At 46.9% G+C, this 22,718-nt stretch overlaps 1 protein-coding gene and 1 pseudogene across 2 annotated transcripts in view; one reads left to right on the top strand and one right to left on the bottom strand.

Annotated features, from left to right (window-relative positions):
• The window catches only part of LOC149862590 (olfactory receptor 14A16-like), a 131,204-nt gene that overhangs the window by 55,934 nt on the left and 52,552 nt on the right, over positions 1-22,718 (bottom strand). The window lies entirely within an intron of this gene.
• LOC149862593 (olfactory receptor 14A16-like) lies at positions 649-1,747 on the top strand (annotated as a pseudogene).

Here is a 22,718-nt window from a genome sequence, read left to right as displayed (position 1 = left end):
AGTTTGCAACCAGGTGGCAGTCAATCTGTACGCAGACCTTGGGTATGGATTTATTACATACTAGGAGATACTATGTGGTAAGTCCCCTGGAAGAAGTAAGGATGCCATGTTGAAATATTAGTGTTACAGTTTCCTGCACAAGCTGTAAATATATTTTTCACAGTGGGGTTGGGACCTCTTTTGTACAATTATAAAAGTAAAGGTTGTATTTCCCTGTATTTCCTCTAGTTTTGGGACACATTCTTGTAATTGACTCAGCCCTGTGAACTGTACAGAAGTTCCACCAAGTAGTAAAGATGATGAATATGGCACTTATTTTCAAAGGTGTGGAGATTTTTACACCACCTGATAGCAATAATATGATCTAATAGTGCCTGCTAAATAATACTGCTGTGCATTTTTGTATACGAATCAAAATATCCTTCAGTGCTTCAACAGAAAACACTTCCCAGACAATAAGTCATTCATTATAAAACCAAAATTTCAATCAAAAAGATTTTTAATTTTTGAGACAGACGTGTATTTGAAAGTGAGTTTGTGAGATGTTTCTGGCAAAAGAATCAGAGCCTTTGAGCTTTATTTTTCTGATCCTGACCACTACCTTTGTTCTTTCCTCCATAGGCATCCCCCAATGGACTGAAAAAAGCAATGCCCAACCAAACCACTGTAACCGAGTTCCTCCTCCAGGAATTTTCTGACAACCGGGAGCTGCAGCTTTTACACTTTGCCACCTTCCTAGCAGCGTACCTGGCAGCTCTCATAGGGAATCTCCTCGTTATCATGGTGGTAGCCCTTGACCACCACCTTCACACTCCCATGTACTTCTTCCTCATGAATTTGTCCATCCTCGACCTGGGAACCATCTCTGTCACTGTCCCCAAATCCATGGCTAATTCCCTGTGGAACACCAGGTTGATTTCCTATGCTGGATGTGTTGCCCAAGTTTTCCTCTTCTTTTTCTTTGCTACAGCCAACTTTGCCTTCCTCACCATCATGGCTTATGATCGATACATTGCCATCTGCAAACCACTGCACTATGAGACCATCATGAACAGGAGTGCTTGTGTCCAGACGGCAGTCAGTGCATGGGTCAGTGCCATTCTTTATTCTGCACTGCACACTGGTAACACTTTTCGGTTACCTTTCTGCCACTCCAACATCATCAACAAGTTTTTCTGTGATGTTCCCCAGCTGCTCCAGCTCTCCTGCTCTGACTCCTATCTCAGTGAATTTGGGATTATTGTGTTTAGTGGGTGCTTATTTTTTATCTGTTTTGGTTTCATCATTGTATCATATGTTCAGATCTTCAGTGTGGTACTGAGAATCCCTTCAAAGCAGGGCCGGCATAAAGCTTTCTCCACCTGCATTCCTCACCTTATTGTGGTCTCCTTGCTTATTTTCACTGGCACGGTTGCATATATGAAGCCTGCATCCAACTCCCCATCAGGTCTGGATCTCATGGTGGCTGGTCTGTATGCCATAGTGCCACCAATAGTCAATCCAATCATCTACAGCATAAGGAACAAGGAAATCAAAGCTGCCCTTGAGAAATATACTGGCTGGGAATTATTCAATGGGAAAACAGTGTCCACCTTTTGCTAATAATTATTATTTAATTATCTTTTTGTGCATAGATATAGATAACTGCGCAGATATGTCCACCACAGTAAGGCAGTGTGCAATCCAGACCAACACCACTGAAGTGAGTAACATCCCTAAAGATTTAAATCATCTCAAATACGATTAGACTTTCTTTCCTTACAAGTTTATACTATACTCTTTCCCATCTCAAAGGAGAATTGTGAAAGAGTTCTCAAGATACCTTGGTATATCTCCAATCAGTTAAGATTAACCTTGCTTTCCCTTGGTGCTGATGTCCCACCTAATTCTATCTACTTGTCCTTGGTAAAAAGTCCTTCATGGTCAAAAGTTTACTAGTCACATATTTTCCTAATGTGCTATTGGCTACAGAAATGGATGTAGCTTAACCATGCTATCCTCTGGAATTACTAGATCATAAATCCACCATTGCTGTGCCAGTTTAGCATTTTTCCTTGTAAAATCCATAGCAGAGTAACTTTCTCAGTGGATTTCAGGAAAGCTGTGGCATTCCGTGGTATGAGAACTCATCTTTGGGTCTTAAATCCATGCCCCAATCAGTTAGTCAGTGGACTTTTTTCTTCAGGACATGCATTTGGGAGTGCTTGGGAAGACAGATGCATTGGGGGTGTGGGGAATGGAGAATGTTTGCTTAGATGTGCTTGTTCATGATTCTTCAGCTAATATTTCCTCACATCATTGTGTTCTTAAATGGGGGAATCTCAAAAGAGAGGAGGACTTTCTCTCCACAAGGATGAAGATTAAAAATGACAACTGGAAAGTGTCAGCAAGTCTGAGCTGTTGTTGAAATGATTGTTTTAATGCTGCCAGTATTATTGAGTTATTAAAATGAGTGTGTCCACATGTAACCTTCGACTAAGGGCTCTTTTTATCATGTTAGATAAAGAAAGAATCATAGAAAATTAGGATTGGAAGGGACCTCTGGAGGTCATCAAAGCAGGACTATCCCCAACTAGATCATCCCAGCCAAAGCTTTGTCTAGATGGGTCTAGAAAACCTCCAAGTATAGAGGTTCCACAACCTCTCTGGATAACCTGGTCCAGTGTTTTACTACCCTACTAGTGAGAAAGTTCTTCCTAATATCTAACCTAAACTTCCTTTGCTCCAACTCAAGACCATTGCTCCTGGTTCTGTTTTCTGCCACCACTGAGAACAGCCCAGCTCCATCCTCTTTTGAACCCTGCTTCAGGCAGTTAAAAGCTGCTATTAAATCGCCTTTCAATGATCTTTTCTCCAAACAAAATAAGCCCAGTTCCCTCAGTCTCTCTTTATAAGTCATTTGCCCCAGCCCCCTCACCATTTTTTTTTGCCCTCTGCTGGACTCTCTCCAAATTGTCCATATCCTTTCTGTAGTGGGGGCCCAAAACTGAACACAGTACTCCAGATGTGATCTCATTGGTGCAAAATAGAGGGGAATAATCACTTCACAAGAAAGAAACTGTGTATTATTCATGCAATGAAATTTTGGGACAGTTGAGCGCAGGCTCCACTGCCAGAGGGACTCACTCTTGAGACTACACAACTTGAACATGGTTTCTCTGATTGAAACAAACCCCTGGTGTAGTTTCTAGAGAGGTGAACACATGCTTTCCAGTTCCCAGGGCTGGATTAACACATAGGCAAACTAGGCACATGCCTAGTGCCGAGAGCTGCAAGGGGACCTGATTCTTCCCTCCACAGAAGCAGCGCAAATGGCCCCATCTGCATCCATTCCTTTGCCCTCCCCTCTGCCGACCTCATCTCCCTGGCAGCTGCTTCCTAGCAGCAGCTCCAAGCCCTGTTTCCCACCGACTGCAGCACTGGAGAAGGGAGGGGGATCTCCACCAGCCTGGGGCTCACAGGTTTGTTTGCCTAGGGCCCACTAAAGGGTCAGTCCAGCCCTGCCAGTTCTTGCACCAGCTGACAGTCTACATAACCTCTATCTGATGTAGAACTAGATGCATTTTTGATACCTCAATAATATAAAACATAGCATATCTTCCCAGCTCTACCATAAACCTTTCTCAGGGAAAGGTAGATAATATGTTGTGAGTTTCTTGCCCTGCCAATTGTGGGAGAAGATGGTGTGGAAAGGAAGGGAATACAATTTAAAATAAAGCATCTTTAATACTGTCGATGTCAGAAAAGAATGTTTCTCACTTGTGTCTGTTCCTTTCACTTTGGGACAAAAGCTATCTGTAATACCTCCGAAAACAGCAGGGGAATATATTTGAAACATGAATGTTCCTCCTTACAAGCAGTGAATCAATTTGACAGCACGTGACATCTTGGGACTTGACGTTTCTCTGCTTTGCAAATGTTGGGTAATCCCTCCACCTCACAGCAATACAGTAGACTTGAAAGCTGGTTATGGTATCTTGCAAAAAGGTTTATTCCCCCCGTATGCCATCAAAGGCAGCTTGCCTCTTCCCCCAGATTCAGGAGCACAACCAAGGGTACAAATATAGAAGCTTACCGCTTTCCATAAATGCATTCCTTCAGGTACCCACTGGAGAAGAGAGGACAGAACATGGGGATAAATACAGACCATTTTGGAAAGAGGCCAGGACTTCAGAGGGTTCCCTGAGAATAACGAAGGGTTTAGTGGTCACCAGCTACTCTGGACACAAAGTACCCAGAAGAGATTTCACTACACAAAACAATTGATTTTGCAGCCCTTCTTTCCAAGACATCTCATTACCTCCCATGTTTAACTTTCTTGACAAAATGGGAAGTGAACCTAGGACACCAAACCTAAAGAGCAGAGTGTTAGACTGAATCAGGTATACTTTTATGTTGGTACTGTGACAGATTGATGTCCTTTATAGATGGGGTCAGAGTAGGGAAGGAGAAGATCCTTTGTGTGTCACTTGTTTGTCACTTGTATGTGTGATCTATCAGAGTAGCTCCATTATGCAGGAGAGCAGGGCCTCACTGGTGGGGTGGGCCTCAGCCCTCAACGTCCAAGACAACTGACATGCAAGAAAGAACCACAGGGTGAAGCTCACATACTGGCCAGACATATCCGCCCTCTGTGATAACCCTACAACTGGCAGATATAGAATTGCGGGGGTGTAATTTTGTTTGCTTTGCCTGCATTATTTTTATCTGCTATCACTGTGTTACAACAAAATACACCTATTATCAAATGGAAGAAGTCATGGTCAGTCAGAAGCTCTGAGTCCACCAAGAACAAGGTATCTGGGTCATAAATCCAGTGCCAACACTTAGGACTGATTATAGGCAAACTTTATCTGACCTTCATCACACTCTTAGGCTTAGATCTCCAAAACCCTAATCCTCTTTACTTCTCTTCAGAGCCTGGCTGGTCTTGCTATCAAATTAGGCAATGATTTTCAAGGAGTCTAAAGACCCTGGAATAGAAAAAAGTGTCACAGAAGTAGAGGAGGAGGAGAGCTTCCTAGCTTGTGATAACTACCTGTATGCATGGTCTTACCCCACAGTACATGCAACCGAACTCATGGCAGTTTGCCCCTATTGAAAGAGGGTATAAATAATGACGTGGATTCGAGACAAGATTTTTATAGACACTGACTGGTTCATCCCCAGCTCCAGTGAAAGATGCACGGGCAGAAGCCCGCTGCACACCTGTTGAGCACAGGGACCCCCAGGACACCCCAGCAGGACCCCAACCTGGACCCCCAGCACAGCCAGAGGTAGGTGGGGCCCACAGCAGAGAGGAAGGGACCCCAATCCAGACAGCTGCAGGGCAGCTGAGTTGGAGCCAAGGAGGGACATGCCCCCCCACACCAGCTCCTACTTTGCCCAACCCCCAGGGAGCCATGCAACCAGAGCCTCATGAACAGGCCGTGCAAACAGACATGCTTATGTGCCCAGTGCATGAGTTAGTGTGGGAGTTTGTGCAAGAGGGTGAGTGGGAGGGCCCAAGGCCCTGCCAGTGCACCCTAGGAAAGGTAGTTCCATTGGTAGCCAGCCTACCAGCAGCACAATGCAGATGGGCACACGCCATTATGCAAGAGGGCCCCCTCAGAGTCTGCAGCCTCCCTCTCTGGCACCTCTGAGGTCTCCACCCAAACAGAGCCCATCGATCTGGGCTCCATGCAGATGGAACCCCTGACTCTTGACCACAGTGGCTGCCTGGCATATTTCCTGGTTCATGGGACCAGGAGCATGGCCACCTCCCCTTGTGAGGTTTGCTCCACTTTGGAGTCTCTGGGGCACCAGATAGAAGAGCTCCAGGCTGCAGTCCAGAGACTACGTGCCATCAGGGATGGTGAGCAGGAGATAGACCCCTACTGCCAGGCCCTTCACCCCCCTGTAGATGGAGGGTAGACCAAAGTCACCTCCCAGGACAAGGGAGGACTCAGGGATTTCACATACTGTCCAGCCAGAGGGTTGAACCAATGTGGTCAAGGGCCCCAAGGCCCGCCACACCAAGGCCCCCTCCCCTCTGGAGCTTTGCAACAGGTATGAACCTCTTGCATCCCCAGTAGACCCTGCAGAGATGCCAGCTCCTGCAGGCAAGGGAGGATCACCCACCCCTACTGTCCCTGAGATGAAACGCAGAGTGGTCGTCATGGGAGACTCCATCCTGAGGGGGACTGAGGGGGAAATTTGCTGTCCCAACCCCCTAGGCCAAGAGTCTGCTACATCCTGGGGGCCCACATCTGGGACATAGCAGAGACAATCCCAAAGATTATCCAGCCCTGCAACCACTACCTTATGCTCCTCATCCATGTGGGCACAAATGACACAGTTCAGAGCAGTCCCAGCCAGGTCGTGAGAGACTACAGGGCTCTGGGAGCAGGGCTTAAGGGGTTGGGGGTGCAAGTGGTCTCTTTCTTGCTCCTCCCGGTTGTGGGTCATGGGCTGAGGAGGGATAGACAGGTCAAGGTAGTCAACGAAAGACCATGATGCTGGTGTCATCATGAAGGCTTCGGCTTCCATGATTACAGTCTGCTCTTTGGTGAGAGAGGCAGTGGTCTGCTGGGGAGAAACAGCCTCCACATCACTTCACTGTGGAGGAGGCTCTTCTCAGCCAGACTGGCTGACCTACTCAACTGGGCTTTAAACTAAGCCCTCTGGGTGTTGAGGGGATTAATGCCACTGCAAGGCCACTGGGTAACCTTCATAAGTTCAGCAGGCTAAGGCACTTAAGGGAACCCACCCCTACCCTAGCCCCAGAACAATCTGTGCGGAAGGCAGGGGCCCCCAGTGAGACACTTGCCTGCCTATACACCAATGCCAGGAGCTTGGGGAATAAACAGGAGAAACTGGTCCTCCTGCTAAACAAGAATGACTACGACATCATAGGGATAACAGAGACCTGGTGGGACTCCACCTATGACTGCGCCACAGGTATAGATGGCTATACCTTGTACAGGTGAGATCATGCAGATAAAAGGGGTAGGGGTGTAGGTGTCTATGTCAAGAACAGCTACATATCCCTCCTAATTGACATTGGCACCCAGGAAGGATAACTGAAGTCTCTCTGGGTTAAAATACGTGGGGAACGTGGGACAGGGAACATCATGGTAGGAGTCTACTACAGACCTCCTAACCAGAAACAAGAGCTGGACCAGGAATTCACCAGGGAACCGGGTGAGGCTGCATGCTCTCAGTGCATGGTTGTCATGGGAGGAGCACTCAGCCAAATCTGATTGGTCACAAAGCTTCTTCACGTGCATGGACAAGCTCTACCTGATTCAAGAAGTCTATGAACTGACAAGAGGTAAAGCATTGCTGGACCTGGTACTGGCCAAAGGGGATGACCTAGTCAGCGACCCAAGAATCGATGGGAAGCTGGGTGATAGTGACCACAACCTGATCACCTTTACTATCCATCGCAAAGCAGGCAAGTTGGTCAGCAATACAGAGGTTCTCAACTTCAGGAAAGCTGACTTTGATGAGCTCAGGAGGCTCATTGTCAATGCCCTAAGGGACCATGACTTGACAAGAAGAGGAGTCCAAGAGGAGTGGTTGCTCTTCAAGTAAGTGATCTTGACAGCACAAGGGATGGCCGTCCCATCTCGGAGGAAGGGTAGCAAAGAGGCGCAGCAACCCCCTTGGCTCAGCAGGGAACTTGAAGACTTCCTATGCCTCAAAAGAGAGACTTATAAAGGCTGGAAGGCTGGAAGTACCACCAAGGAGGAGTACTCAGCACTGGTCTGTACCTGCAGGGAGTGGATCAGAAAAGCCAAAGCTGCAACCAAGCTCCATCTGGCTACACATATCAAGGAAAACAAAAAGTCCTTTTTCAGATATGTAGGGAGTCAAAAAAAAAAGCAAAGACAACATTGGACCCCTGCTGAACTAAATGGGACAGCTGATAACCAACACCCAGGTAAAGGCCAATCTGCTTAAAGGGTATTTCACATCAGTCTTTCATCAGTCCAATGGGACCACCCTGCCTAGCAAGACATGGGACAGCCAGGGTGAGGGGATATTTATAGTGTTGATCTAGTAAAGGATCACCTTAAGAGGCTGAACACCTTCAAGTCAGCTGGTCCTGACAGATTACACCCTGGAGTACTCAAAGAGCTGGCAGGTGTCATAGCCTAACCATTGGCAAAAATAGCTGAAAACTCATCATCAAATATCTGACACCACCTACTACAAAGAACTACAAGAAGATCCTACTCCCCTTTTCACCAAGAAACTCAACAATACCATCAAATCATGTCCAGCAAAACTACAAGAAAAACTGAAGACCTTGATCCCCCCACTACCTAACCCAGGGACTTTTTACATGCTCCCTAAAATCCACAAATAAGGGAACCCTGGGAGACCTATCATATCCAACCATGGGACCCTAACTGAGGAAATATCAGGTTTCGTTGAATCAATCCTAAAACCACTCGTCACCCACAGAGCAAGTTTTGTACAAGACACTACAGACTTTTTACAGAAACTTAAAAACATAAACCACCTTCCCAGCAACACCCTCCTAGCCACCATGGACGTTACCAGCCTATATACCAACATCCCACACCAGGACGGCATCCAAGCCTGCCTTACATATCTACAGGAACAAGATTACAACTCTGAATACAGACCCAAAGATATTACTTACCTTATACACTTCATCCTCAAACACAACAATTTCACTTTTAATAATCAACACTTCCTCCAGATGATGGGAACAGCTATAGACACCAAAATGGCCCCACAGTATGCCAGCCTTTTTATGAGCCACCTGGAAAAAGATGTTCTCAAGAACTGCACCATCAAGGTAAAACAAGCCCTGTGACCCCTCCCTGACTCTTCCAGCACCCCCATGGCTGCCCACCTCAGCTCTGGCCTTTTAAGGAAAAAAACAACAGAGAAAAACCTACTGGTCTTACCCAGTGGGGAGCAATCCCCATTGCTCCTCATTGCCCTGAACCACATGGGGAGCTCTTCCATGACCCCCCCGAAGGTCCAAAGTGACTGCAGGAGCTGGGCAGGGCAGCCATGGGGATGCTGGGGGAACAAGGGGGGTTGGGGGCTCATAGCAGAGCCTCCCATGTAGTATGGGACATTGGGGGGCAGCAGGAATTGCCCCACCCCACCTGGCATTACCAGTGAGTAGGACTTTTTTTAAAGCACCAGGAGCTGGGGGGGTCACCATGGGGGGAGGCAGCCATGGGGGGAGGCTGGGGGAGCAGGCAGGAGTGGGGGGGGCTGGGAAAGCAGACAAGGGATGGGACCTGGCAGGGGGCCCTCATTGTCCCCCTGCCCCCATTCCCCACCCCCTACTTACCAGCTCAGAGTTTGGGTGCAGCTTCCTGATGCAGTGGGTGGGGACTGCCCAAATCATCAAAGTTCTCCAAATCTTTTCTGAAGATTCAGAGAGCTTCAACTCAATTTGGACCTTTTTATGGGTCCCACCGAATCAAGCTGAATCTCCTCTGAATCAAATCAGCACACAAAGCTTCTCACAGCCCTACTGAATAACATCATTTTCAATTTTGCATACAATTAAAATATTGCTTCAATCACAAATAGTTCCCATAGAAAAACATTAATGTTTTCAAAACCAAAATTTCAATCTAAAATGTTTTTGTTTGAAAATCAGGCACCGGTCAGACACTGTGTATGTTTGAAACTGAGTTTCTGAGATGTTTCTGAAGGCAGAATCAGAGCCATTGACCTTTGATTATCTGATCCTGACTACTGTCCTTGTTCTTTCCACCACAGGCATCCCTCAATGGACTGAAAAAGCCAATGTCCAACCAAACCACTGTAACCAAGTTCCTCCTCCCGGAATTTTCTGACAGCCAGGAGCTACAGCTTTTACACTTTGCCACCTTTCTAGCAATGTACTTGCAGCTTCGATAGGGAATCTCCTCATTATCATAGTGGTCGCCCTTGACCACCACCTTCACACTCCCATGTCCTTCTTCCTCACGAATTTGTACATCCTAGACCTGGGAACCATGTCTGTCATTGTCCCCAAATCCATGGCTAATTCCTTGTGGAACACAAGGTTGATTTTCTATGCTGGATATGTTGCCCAACGTTTCCCCTTCTTCTTCTTCATTACAGCCAATTTTGCCTTCCTCACCATTATGGCATACAAGTGATGTACTGCCATCTGCAAACCACTGCTTGTGGTTACAAGCTTGCTATAAGCAAAAGAAGGTTGAAGTACAGCAGGGTTGAGGCACTATAAAGACAGAAATGTAACTTCATTCATGGTTAATCTTTATTTTATCTCCCATCAAAGGCATGGCAGGAAAGTGCCCGAGTGAAAAGGGAGTTTTTTATAATCTCCTATAATGTATTGGTGCATTGGCTGGGAACCCAAAACCACAAAGTAAGATGGAAAAGGTGGAAATGCAGCCACCTTCGGCCTGGCAGCAAGCACATTTCCTAACTCCCAGAATTTTACAGGGTCAGTGACCCAAATGGAAGAGCTGGTGAGAGTTAGAGCACAAAAGGCAAAAGCATGAACAATGATATTTGCAAGGCAAAAAGAGTTAAGTGAGAAATTAGAAAGCAGACAGATGCTGATGGCAAGAGATGGGGAGGAGGTCAAGACCCCCAAAGATGTCCCCACAAGATTATGTGAAAGCCTTCTTAGAGGTCTTTGAGAGGGCAGGCATAGCTGCAAAATGGGATCCTACAAACTGGGCATCTCAATTGAGACAGCTACCTATAGGCACCTCAAGCAGCATATAGAGCCTTAACTAGAGCTGAAGCAATGAATTATGGAAAAGTAAAGGTTACAATATTATATAGATTAGAAATTTCACCAGAATCATACAGGCAGAGATTTCCAGCCCCAAAAAATCCAATGAAATGCAACCCTGAGTACTGGCCCAGAACCTGAGAGACTTATTAGACAGGTGGATCCAACCCAGTGAAAAATTAGTTGCAGGGGTTTTAGATGCAATAGCCTTAGAACAATTTATGACAGACTTGGGGTAACACCCAGCAATGAGTAAAAAGACACCTACCCCAGTCATTAAATGAGGCATTAAGGCTAGCTGAAGATTGTGTGTCAGCAGAAGCTAAGGAAGACTCAATAAAGTGAGAAAGAAGTGTGAGCGTCACCCCTAGCCATAGATCCAACACTTTAAATCAAGCCAAGAGAATAGACAGTGTGAGAGTGATAAATCATGACCTTAAAATTTAGGACCCTAAAGAAACAATCTGTTTTAGGTGCAGAGAAAGGAGCCACATTGCAAGGTTTTGCCCTCAGAGGAAAAATCATGAGCAGATACAAGAATATCTGCAGAATGAGAAAATGGACTATAGTTTTGGGAAACATAGAGGTCAGTGGAGAAAAAGTATGCTAGTTGTAGATACGAAGATAGGAGACATAATGCCTGCTATTGTGGACTCAGGATGTACACAAAAAAATGAGTAAAGCTAACCTCATTCCCTGCCAAATGGGGATGCCCAAGCCTTAGGATGCTTTGTCCTATGCTACTGGGAGTGGACTGACCCTATTTGAGAGAAGTCATTGACTGGGCTATAAATGAAGTAGGTGAAGAAGAAGAAATCACCTGCCAAGGCAAAGTTCTCTTCAGAACAAAGCCTAAAAGAAGGGGAACTTGAAAGATTACGTAATGGAGAGCTAGACTTAGACCAAATCATAGGTGATGGTTAATTTAGAGAAAGACAGAGGCAGGAACCATTGTTCCAAAATATTTTCAAGGATAACCTGGCCAAGCGTGAGTGTGAGGTGGTGAACTCAGGGCTGATGAAAATGAACTCAAAATCTGAAGTAAGAGAAGGCATTTTGTATTGGGTGGAAATAGGAAAAGGAGGGAAGGAGATATACCAAATTTTGGTGCCTCACCAGTACTGGCAGGGACTATTAAAAGTGACTCATATTCTCCCCATGGGAGGACATCTAAGGATGGATAAAACTGAAGTGCAATTTAAGCAGAGAGGTTTTTGGCCTGGAAGATATAAGATCATTGAGAAGTACTGCCAGGAATGCCCAGCCTGTCAGAAGTCTGGGGACATTCAGTTGCCAAGGGTCCCTTAGTGCTACTGCCACTAGTAGCAAAACCTTTCAATCAAATGGCACTAGACAATGCAGGCCCCTTTCTGCAAAGTAAGGCAGGTTACCAGTTCATATTAGTAATAGTTGACACATGTAGGCTCCCTGAGGCGACTACTTTAATATCAGCAACAGCAACAAAAACAGCGGAGGAACTTGTTAAAGTGGGTATTGTGGGTGGGTATCCCACAAGATATCTTAACTGATCAGGGAAAAAATTTAATGTCAAACGTATTGAAGGGTATTTGCAGTACCCTGCAGATTAAACAATTAAAAACATCAGTCTATCACCCACAAACAAATGGGCTTGTGGAACATTTAAATCACACTATCACAGGGACACAGGGTCAGGCAAGGGGGAAGCCTTGATCAGAGGCAGACCCCACATCAAGGAAAAAAAAAAAAAACCTGCTGCAGGGGCCCGGGGAGCGAGGAGGCGCGCTGCGGAAAACCACCCAAGCAGTTTATCAGCAGCGCCCATCTCCAGCTGAGGCTGGGTGATGCACCAAGGAGGCGTCACCCGGTGAAAATAAAAATCAACCTGGAAAGCGTGGGAGCGGGGATGCCAAGGGCCGGAGGACTGGCAGGGAACCGCTGGACAGAAAGCGTCCAGCTGCTGCAGTCAGCAGTGGTGGCGGCTGCAGGAGCTGCAAAGGATCCCCGAGCCGGGGAAGACCGGCGGGGATTGAAGACACCAGCAGAGAGGCCAGCGGCAGCAGTGGCGGCAGGAGCTGTGGGGAATCCCCATGCCAGAGAAGCCTGGTGGGGATCAAAAGAGCCGACAGGGAGAGCTGGCATGGGAGCACTTGCAAGAGGCAATGGGGGCTGCAGCTACAGGGCAGAGGAAGGTCCTGGAAGGGAAGAAAGAGACCCCGGCTGGGGTGGAAGTGTGGACCCCAACCCTGAGGGCACACTAGCTTAGGGGCATTAGGGAAAAAGGAGTACGGGACACTTGCTGTGATTCCCCTTGTCTGTTTTGTCCTTCCTTGTCTCATGCTTCTTGTAGTTGAGGTATCAGTTTTTGTTTTTCATGTCGGGTTGCTTCTGGGGCCCAGGTCTTTATGTTGGTGAAGGTATCGATTGTTTTTTCCTTTTTCGGGCTGCTCTATTTTAGTTCCCTGTCTAGAGCAGGTTAGCAGAGCCCTCCGATTCAGGCTGGGATAGCAGTGACCCCGGTCAAAGGCGAGAAAGAGACCACGAGAGAGCATGAAGAAGAACAGCAGCATCTCCCGTAGATAGCTCTGGACGTCGGAAGGGACACCTCCAAAGGCTGTGTATCACCAGACCCTCTGGGTCCAGTCAGAGCCTGAGGCACCCGAAGTGAGGAAGACCAGGAAAAAATGTCAAACGAAGTGGGGACCAGGAAAATATCAACGGGGAATAGCCGCAAAAGATCTTGAGGCTCATCTAGAAGGTTGGCACATGGCTGGGGTGTAAGGGAGGTTGGAGCCCCAGAGACATTCGCCAGGGTGTGTGACAACTCTAGAGGCACCCTCAAAGGGGACCCCCTTCACAGAAAGACCATCCCAAGTTGTGGCAGGGAAGTTTGGGGGACACCCTGAAGGTAATCGAGGTACCCTCTGGGGTCTACGCAAGGTTTCCTGTGAACAAGGTCAGCTGCTCGGGCAAAGGCAGTGCGATAGCAAACCTTCGAGCGGAGACGGGCGCACACACATTAAAAAATATGATCAGGGCATGAATCCAAGGGGATCCTAGCAAGTGGGAAGCAATAATACCACCACAGTTTGTTTTGTTTTTTTGGTTAGAAAGGCACCCCAAGCACCAACAGGGTGTATGCCTTTTGAACTAGTGTACGAACATAGGCCAAGAGAACTGTTGGACATTATTTGCAAGGGGTGGTTAGAGGAGGAGCCAAGAAATAACAGACAACCACATGCAGTAGTGGAATTCAGGGAAAGGCTGAACAGAGTAAGGAACTTAGCTCAAGATCATTTGGAAAAGACCCAAATGAAACAAAAGAGAATATATGATGAACATGCTCGAGATAGAGAATTTAAAGAAGGGGATTGGTTACTTGTAATGTTGCCCAATAATAGCCACAAAATATTAGTGAGGTGGCAGGGGCCCTTTCAGATTACTAGGAGACTTCAGCCAGTAAACTGTGAAGTTCAGAGAATGGAGCCACTAAAGAGGAAGCAAAATTCTCATATTAATTTATTGAAAAAGTGGCATCAGAAAGAGCGATGTTTTATGCAAGCTGGGGTAAGGTTGGATGAATTAGACATTATAGGAGACCCCAAGTTAGTGGACCTGCAGAAGGAAAACCCCAAGATGGGGGAGAATTTAAAAGAGAGACAGCGGGAGGAACTGGAGAAGCTAGTAGATTAATTTAGTGATGTGTTCAACGAAAGGCCAGGCAAAGCTAAGGGGGTGGAACACCAGATAAAAACATGCAGAACCAATGGCTAGTAGTGAAACAGGACATCAGACAGATGCAACAGTTGGGTATTATAGAAGAATCATGTAGCCCCTGGAGCAATCCATTAATCATCATCCCTAAGTTGGATGGCTCCATAAGAAGTTGATTATAGAAAACTAAATGTGGCAGCATCTTTTGACACTTTCCCCATGCCTCAAATAGGCAATATGGTAGAAAAGATAAGGCAAGCCAAATATATATAAACAATTGATTTAACAAAAGGGTATTGGCAGATACCAATGGCAGTACAAGATAAGGAAAAGACAAGCAAAAATCATGACATGGGTAACACTGTGTGTGTTAAGGTGCAGCAGGGTGAAAGCTGCAGGCCTGCTAGCCCCTGCTGAGACCATGAAGCCTGTCAGCCGTCAAGGAGATAGGTGCAGGGGTTTGGGGTTCTGCAGCCCTGCACCTCTGGCTGCTGACAGACAAAGCTTGTGTCATGGGTCCTAGTACAACTGTGTCTGTCTTGGAGCACAGAGGGGGTGGAAACTACTGCAGGCCTGGTTGCTAAGCCCTGCTGCAGCCACAAAGCCTGCCAGCTGTTAAGGAGATAGGTGCAGGGGGATTCTGGGGCCCTGCACCCCTAGCTGCTGACAGGCAAAACTTATGACATGGGTGCTTGTGCAACTGCTGCCTCTCATCAAGCAGCAGAACTGAAGATCCCCCATCACTTGCCACCACAGACCTGGGGGTAATAATTGACCACAGTATGAACATGAGCTGGCAGTATGATGCTGTAGCCAGCAGGGCCAACAATATGCTGGCATGCATCAATGGATGCATCTCCAGCAAAACCATTGCAAAGAAGTGATTCTCCTGCTCTACTCAGCTCTTCTCAGCATTGGTGAGAACACAGCTGGAGGACTGCATCCAATTCTGGGCTCCACAACTTAACAAGGATGTCGTAAAGCTTGAGAGAACCCAGAGAAGGGCTACTCATGTGATCTGAGACTTGCACAGCAAGCCATATGAGGAAAGGCTGAGGGGTCTGAAACTCTTCAACCTGAAAAAGAGAAGGTGAGAAAGGACCTGGTAGCAGCTTACAGCTACATCAGAAGCATACATCTAGGGCTCAGTGAACAACTGTTCACCAGGGCACCCTTGGGGAAAACCAGGAGTAATGGTCGCAAACTCCTGCAAAATCGTTTCAGACTCATTTCAGGCTCAACATCAGGAAAAACTACGTCACAACTAGGGTTTTTAGACTGTGGAATTAGCTCCCTTCAGATCACGTACCCTGGAAATCATCAAAAGGAGAATAGATGGTCACCTTACTGGAGTCACCTGACCTACAGTTGCCTTTCCTGCCTGGTGCAGGGGGCTGGACCCAATGATCTTCCAAGGTCCCTTTCGGTCTTACAATCTATGAATCTATGAATGGCTGAAGCCTAAGTCTTAGGAGATACGGCTTTCAAACAGTTCTTCCAGGCCCCAAAACCTCCCTGCACCTATCTCCTTGACACCTGGCCAGGACCTAGCAGCCAAGCCTGCAGTAGTTCCACCTGCCCAGTGCCCCAAGATGGACACAATCCCACAAGCACCCATGGCATGAGTTTTGTCCATCAGCAGCCAGACGTGCACAGCCCCAGAACCCAGAACCCCTGCACTGATCTCCTCAACAGCTCACAGACTTCATGGCAGCAGCAGGGGCTACCATCCCTGCAGCTTTCATCCTGCTGCACCTTAACACACACACACAGTGTCACCTATGTCAGGAGTTTTGCTTGTCCACAGCTTGAGGTACAGTTTCTCCCAAACCCCTGCACCTATCTCCTTGAAACTTGGAAGGCATTGTGGCCTCACCACAGGCTAGCATGCCTACAGTTTTGACCCCACTATGGCTTAACATATGCATGACATGAGTTTTGCTTTCAAGATTTGGGGTGCAGTTTGCCCGAACCCCCTGTGCCTAGCTCCCTGAAACTTGGCAAACTTTATACCCTTAGAAGTGGCTATTATTCCTGCAAGTTTCATCCAAATCAGGCCAGAAATGACAAAGTTACAGGCTATTTCAACCTTCCCCATTATAGCTTATGGGCAAAATGTCAAAATAGCATCAAAATGGCGAAACATTTCAACTTGTCTCATTCTGTTTTGAGGCTGTTTCAACTATATCCATTCTGTTTCAACTTTGCTGTTTCACCTTTGAAATGGGTCAAAACAGCATTGAAACAAAACTGGCAATGAAATTTCGCACAGACCTAATAGCTAATGGCCTAACAGGCCATCTGCCTTCCTATACATTTTTACCCCAAGAACAAGCGGTTTCACATGGTGTTGACATCTGGTGGAGAACTTGATGCACTTTTTATACTTCAATGATATAAAATATAACAGATCTTCCCAGCTCTACCTAGTTCTATCATAAACTCCTCTCAGGAATATGTACATAATGTGTTGTGAGTTTTTTGCCCTGCTGATTGCAGGAGTGGATGATGCAGAAGGGAAGAGATTTCAATACACAGTACAACTGATTTTGCAACACTTCGCTCCCAGACCTCTTGTTACCTCCCATGTTTAACTTTATTGACAACAGGAAGTGAACCCAGAACCCCACAGTTTGACCGACCCAGATATATCATTCTATCAATACTTTGATTGATTGATGTCCTTCATAGGTGGGCTCAAAGTATGGAAGGAAAGGGCCTGTAACTCACTAATAACTTTGTTTGATCCTTGTGTGTGTGCTCTATTACAGTCAGCTCCATATGCAGGAGGACAGGTCCTCAGAGAAATTTGCAAAACAGCCATGCCATTTACTATCTTACAGCTCCCTTTTTTTCCTCCCATGCTTTATACAACTTCTCTACTCTCTCCCACTCAAAAATATACACAGAAGGCATGTGCACATAACCCAGGCTACCTCCGTGTGGCTCCTCTTCCCTTCTAATGTGTAAATGCTGAACAACTGCTAAATCTGGTACAGAAGTTTTTATGCCAAACCTGCTGAGAGAGGATTTTCAGCATTGCAGTGAAAATAGGAACACAACAAAATTATGAAAAGAAAAAGCTTTAAGTCTTCTTTTCTTTCATACAGTGTAAGATATTCACTTCCAAATCTATGAGTCACTGTTTGGTACTATTGTTCATTGTTTGGATTCCATCTGCCTTGTCCAGGCATTTGTAAAAATTGCAGGTTTCACTTAAATGCTTTGCTTTTTGTTGCCCACTGCATGCACACAGGGGGCTGTCCAAGATGTTTATCTTGTAAAGTGTTGTTTTGCAGGGTCTATAATCCTGATCTCAGTCTGTTCACCTTGACTCATATTTCTCTGTCAAGGGTAATGCCCACCCAGTACTTGTTTGCTGTTGGTGTAAAATGATGTATGAATAGGTGTGACCTTTCCCTGTGGTTGGCCCACTCCACTGCTGCCCAGAGGTTTGGTTCAGCATCCACAATCATTTCCAGCAGCATGTGGGCTTTATGTATAAATGGTGTATGACTTGTAAGCCTCCAACTCTTCCAGTCTTCAGTTAATAGAGCCCCCAAGGTCTGGAATAGCCTGTCATAAGAGGTGGTTCAAGCACCTACACTGAACACCTTCAAGAGATATTTGGATGTTTATCTTGCTGGGATCCTATGACCCCAGCTGACTTCCTGCCCTTCGGGAGGGGGGCTGGACTCGATGATCTTCCAACGTCCCTTCCAGCCCTAATGTCTATGAAATCTATGAATCAGCTGATGGAGCAAGTGATTCTCATCATTTGTTGCCTCTGTTGCCAGTAGTGATGTTAAGGTCTATTTTCTTGTATCACTTGGTCTACAAGTTGTAAGAAAGCATGTAAGTTATACAGTCTTTTTCAAGTCTCAGCCCACTGTTAAATACAGAGTTGAGCTTTTTAGGGTGGCAACGTCAGGACCCTACACGAGCACAATATTCTGCTGGAGCATATAACATTGTGAGTGTGGTGGTCCTGAGCACTCTGAAGTTGGTACCCCATGTCATGCTGGCTGACCATTTTAAGGCAGCTATCTGTGCAGAGACTTCACTGATGACTTTCTGAATATGATCTCTATAGGAGAGGGGAGGCTCAAATGTGACTTGTAGGTAGGTTGCCATATGCTCATGAAGGATGGTTGCCTACTCTGATATTCAGAGTGGTCTTGGCTCAAGAATTGTCTGGATGGAGGAGTAATGATACTAATTTAATGATACTCAACTTTAAGTGCCACATGGGGATATAGAAGTGGGGAGAGGACCATGGGGGGGGACCTCCAATGGCCTCAACTCCCCCAGCCCCCCCACCCCTGCTGCAGCTGGCCTCTCCCCCTGCCAGCCCCCCTGAGGCCCCAGCCCCCTGCCTTTGCTGGCCCTAGCGCCCCCAGATGCCCCAAGGCCCCACCTACCCTGGCCATCCCCATCCCCACAAATCCCTGCCCTCCCACCCCATATTTAAAAAACAAAACAAAACCTGGAATTTACCGACAGTCTGGCTGCCATCTGGCTGACTGGGGCCCTGCACAGTGTGGGGGATGGTGATAGCAGCCCCAGCCCAGGCTCTCTTGGCCCCCCAGCTTCCCTGTGCTGCCCGGGGGGATCTGCCAGGAGGCTCTGGAGCTGCCCCCCCCACACACTTCTAAGGTAAGTAGAGGCTCTTTTTTCTATTTTTTCTGTTCTTTTTCTGGGTTTTTCTTTTAAGTCAGGCTGTCTGGGGTGGTGGGGGTAGCCTTGGGAGCCTGGGGGTACAAGTTGGGGGGGTGAGACTGGGTGGGGCAGCTATTGGAGGGGCTGCAGCAGCTGGTGGGGCATGGGGCCAGGTGGGGCATGTGGGCCTTGTGGGGGGGTGGTAGCCCCTATGGGGTCCATTTGTCCCCCATTGGGGGGCCTTGTGTGAGGGCCAAATCCCCTGTTGGGGGGCTGAACCTTCTGTTGGGGGGCTGAACCCCTTGTGTGGGGGCCAGATCCCCTGTTTGGGGGGCCGAACTCCTTGTAGGAGAGGCATGGTCCTGTGGGAGGGTAGCAAAATATGTATTTGTAAATTCATGAAAGATGTATTTATAGTTCACTTTATTATGATATGAAACTTGCTTTAACACTGTAAAATATATCAATAAAACATTGTCCAACTGATCACTGTTTCTCTCTCTCTCTCTCTCTTTATAGTGGTCTTTTTATTTGTGGAGGAACATGGATATGCGAGTATGTTACAGAGTGACTTCGGGATTTTTTTTTTTAAATCAGGGATTTTTCAGTTTTCCTTCTAGAGAACACCAGAATTCCTGATAGGGAGGCCAGTGGCAGGACCCTGCTTGCTCAGAGCTGGCACCTTGGACCCAACTGGCTGTGGCTGACCTCTTGGTCAAATGGAACCAGGAGGACATACTTTGACAGTTCAAAGCAAGCCACCGCACCCAGAACATCTTCTGGGCAATAGCTTCCCAGATGGCTGGGCAGCAGGCGCACATGGCAGTAGTGCCACACAGAGGCCAACCCTGCAACCACAGTCCACTAGCTGCTGGCCCAGAGGGGCAGATGCCTCTACTGGCTGTGCAATCCCTATCCAGGCCTGGCAGGTGCACAGCAGGTCACAGCCAGACTGCTGCAGTGGGTAGAGAGTTCAGGGAACTCTCAGGGCTGCTTCAGCAGTCCAGCTGGCACAAGGGGTAGTATCCCCAGGTACCAACTGGCTGGGCCCCAGAAGCTCCTGAGAGCTAGTAGCCCTGAGCTACTTGCCAAGATGGGTTTTTATATTGCTGAGGCCAGGACAGGGCAGCTTTTTATACTGCTGGGAACAGCATAGGTGCTGGCCCTGGGCTCTGGCTCTCCCTGGCCAGGCAGGGTTATTTTGCCCCAAGTGACACAATTTGCTCCACACCAAAGTGCATGTCCAAGCACATTCGCTGAAGCAAAAAGCCCCAGCTCAAATTTGCACAGCTTCTATTTGAGCTGCTGCAAGTGCACGTGCTTGCATGTGTGGACGTGCCCCATGAGTTTGTAAGTAATGCAGAGTAATGAGATGGGTCAGTAACTCTTTGCATCCTCTGGTGGTTTATTGGGTTTCAGGATAACAACAGCATCAGCTTTTCTTCAGATTTTTGGACCTCTGTTACTGTCTAAACATTTAGACATGAAATTCTGAAGCCATCTTTTCATTGTAGTCCCTACTGTGGTAACACATTCTGGAAATATCTGATCTGGTCCAGCAGCTTTTCCAGTCTTGATCACTTTAATTACTGTGTTAAACTCATTGTCAGAGACGGAAGCACATAAATTAAGGTTGACATTGGGTGATTTATGTTGTTCATGAATCAGATAGCTAATCATTTCTGTGTGCTTCCTTGCATTACTGTACTTGTTGTTGTTGCACATTATTTCACAATGGAGTTTTCTGACAAAGAGCAGTGTAGTGTTTTAATGCCTTTTCCTATAAGGTAGGTAATGATGCTCTGTGCCTCTCCACTCAGGTGAGTCCTATCCAGTCCTTCTGTGGTAGTGAGCCATATCTCCTTTTTCATATTATTCAATATGAATAGTGGTAGCCAACTACTCTGTAGTTCTCTGTATAGTTACAGAGTCATTGCACTGCTTGGTGATGTTAAAGAGCTGTTTGCACTGCTTATCACAGCATGGTACATAACAGCTTCTAGGTACACGCAGATTGGCTATTTTCATTTGGCAGTTTTAAAATGTATTGTAGCCTTGATGAGTGTTGGGGTCTGATGGATCCTCTGATTAGTTAGTTCTCTCGCTGGTCAATTTTTGGAATTTCTACCAAACCACCTTTCAAAAGGTCCATCTCGGGAGTGGTATGGATGCAACATATTGTTAGTGCTCACAGGTGAGAGGTCTATGCCAAGATGACAGAAGCTTGCCAACTACTTTTCTTATCAGTAGTTTACTCAAGTTGCTCTTCTACCAAGTGAAATCTGGGTTTGTCAGAATGTTCCAGTGTCCAAAGTGAAAGACATGTGGCTCTTTCAGGTCATCTATGAGGGTTTTGTCATTCAGAACTTGCAAGAATGAAAGATTATCCCCAATTTCTGCTGTTAATGGCATATCCTTAATTCTGATGTTGACAATTGTAGTCTCCTGCATATCAGGCCATCAGGTGACTGAAATGAGTGGCAACATGGCAGACAACATATTGATGATGATTATGTTATTGACTTGAACAGAGTTCAATTCTGTTGCACTCTGGGAGATGGTATGTCCCTTGATAACGTATGGCAGGTCGTTTCTGATGAAGGTAGCAAGGCCGTGGATCCTGCTGGCTACAGAAGCTTGATAGCCTCATCTTCTACAGATTCTCTATATGTGTTTCTTGTAGAAGGACTACGTGTGGTTTAATTTCTCTCTCCCTCTTCACCCAGGACCTCTCCCAATTGCCATGAGTTTTCAAAGATAATGGCCAGCAGCTCTGTAATCACATCACTTCAGCACCCTTGGGTGCATTGTGTCCAGCCCCATGGACTTTTATGCATCCAGCTTTCCTAAATAGTTCCTAACCTGTTTTTCAGTATGTGGCAGTGAGGACTGCACATGGCTGCCCAGCCCCTCCCTCCTACCTCCCCCTCACCCCCCCCCCCGAGAGCCCCATTGGGCCCCCCTGGGGGAAAATGGCAGGGAATGCCATGGGACCAAAGAAACTCACCTGAAGAAGAGGATGCAGACTGGTGCCACAGCAATAGTTATCAAGCATGCTGTCCATCCAGCTGGGCAGTGCCTAGCTGATGACATCAGCCCCAAGCACCACTGAAGGGAATTTAAAAGGCACAGACAAAGTGCCAGATGGGGAGGAGGAGGAAGCTGACACCAGGCAGAGTGAGCCTAGCTGCAGAGACATCGCGGGGCATCAAAATGGTGTGGCACCCATGTAACTGGGTACACACCAGGGCAGGGACAAGGGAAAGCAGTGGTCCCCTTGTCCAATTACCCTCCTCCTCCCTTTTCTCCTCCCAGAGGGGAGATCAGGAAATCAAGGCAACCTGCTGTTTTAGCCGGTATTCTGTTTTCTGTAGGATCCATTTTTTTTCTTCTGGTCTTTTTTTGCTCATTTCTTTGGCTCATTGAGACCCTCTGGGTCAAGTAGGAAGAATTACTTCCCAGCAAGGGAAATCCCAAAGAATCTGGCCTCAGAAAGGGGCTGGAGAAAACACTGGGCATGCCCACGCTACCCCTATAAGTAGCCTCAGGTAGGGCCAGATGGTGGATCTGTGGCTAGCCTGAAGCAAGCAGAGGCCACAGGGCAGAAGCAGCA

Source organism: Crocodylus siamensis, chromosome 6 (assembly GCF_052110815.1).
Source record: "Crocodylus siamensis isolate JL-2025a chromosome 6, ASM5211081v1, whole genome shotgun sequence".
Classification (NCBI taxonomy): domain Eukaryota; kingdom Metazoa; phylum Chordata; order Crocodylia; family Crocodylidae; genus Crocodylus; species Crocodylus siamensis.
This window is presented reverse-complemented; position numbering and strand designations above follow the sequence as displayed.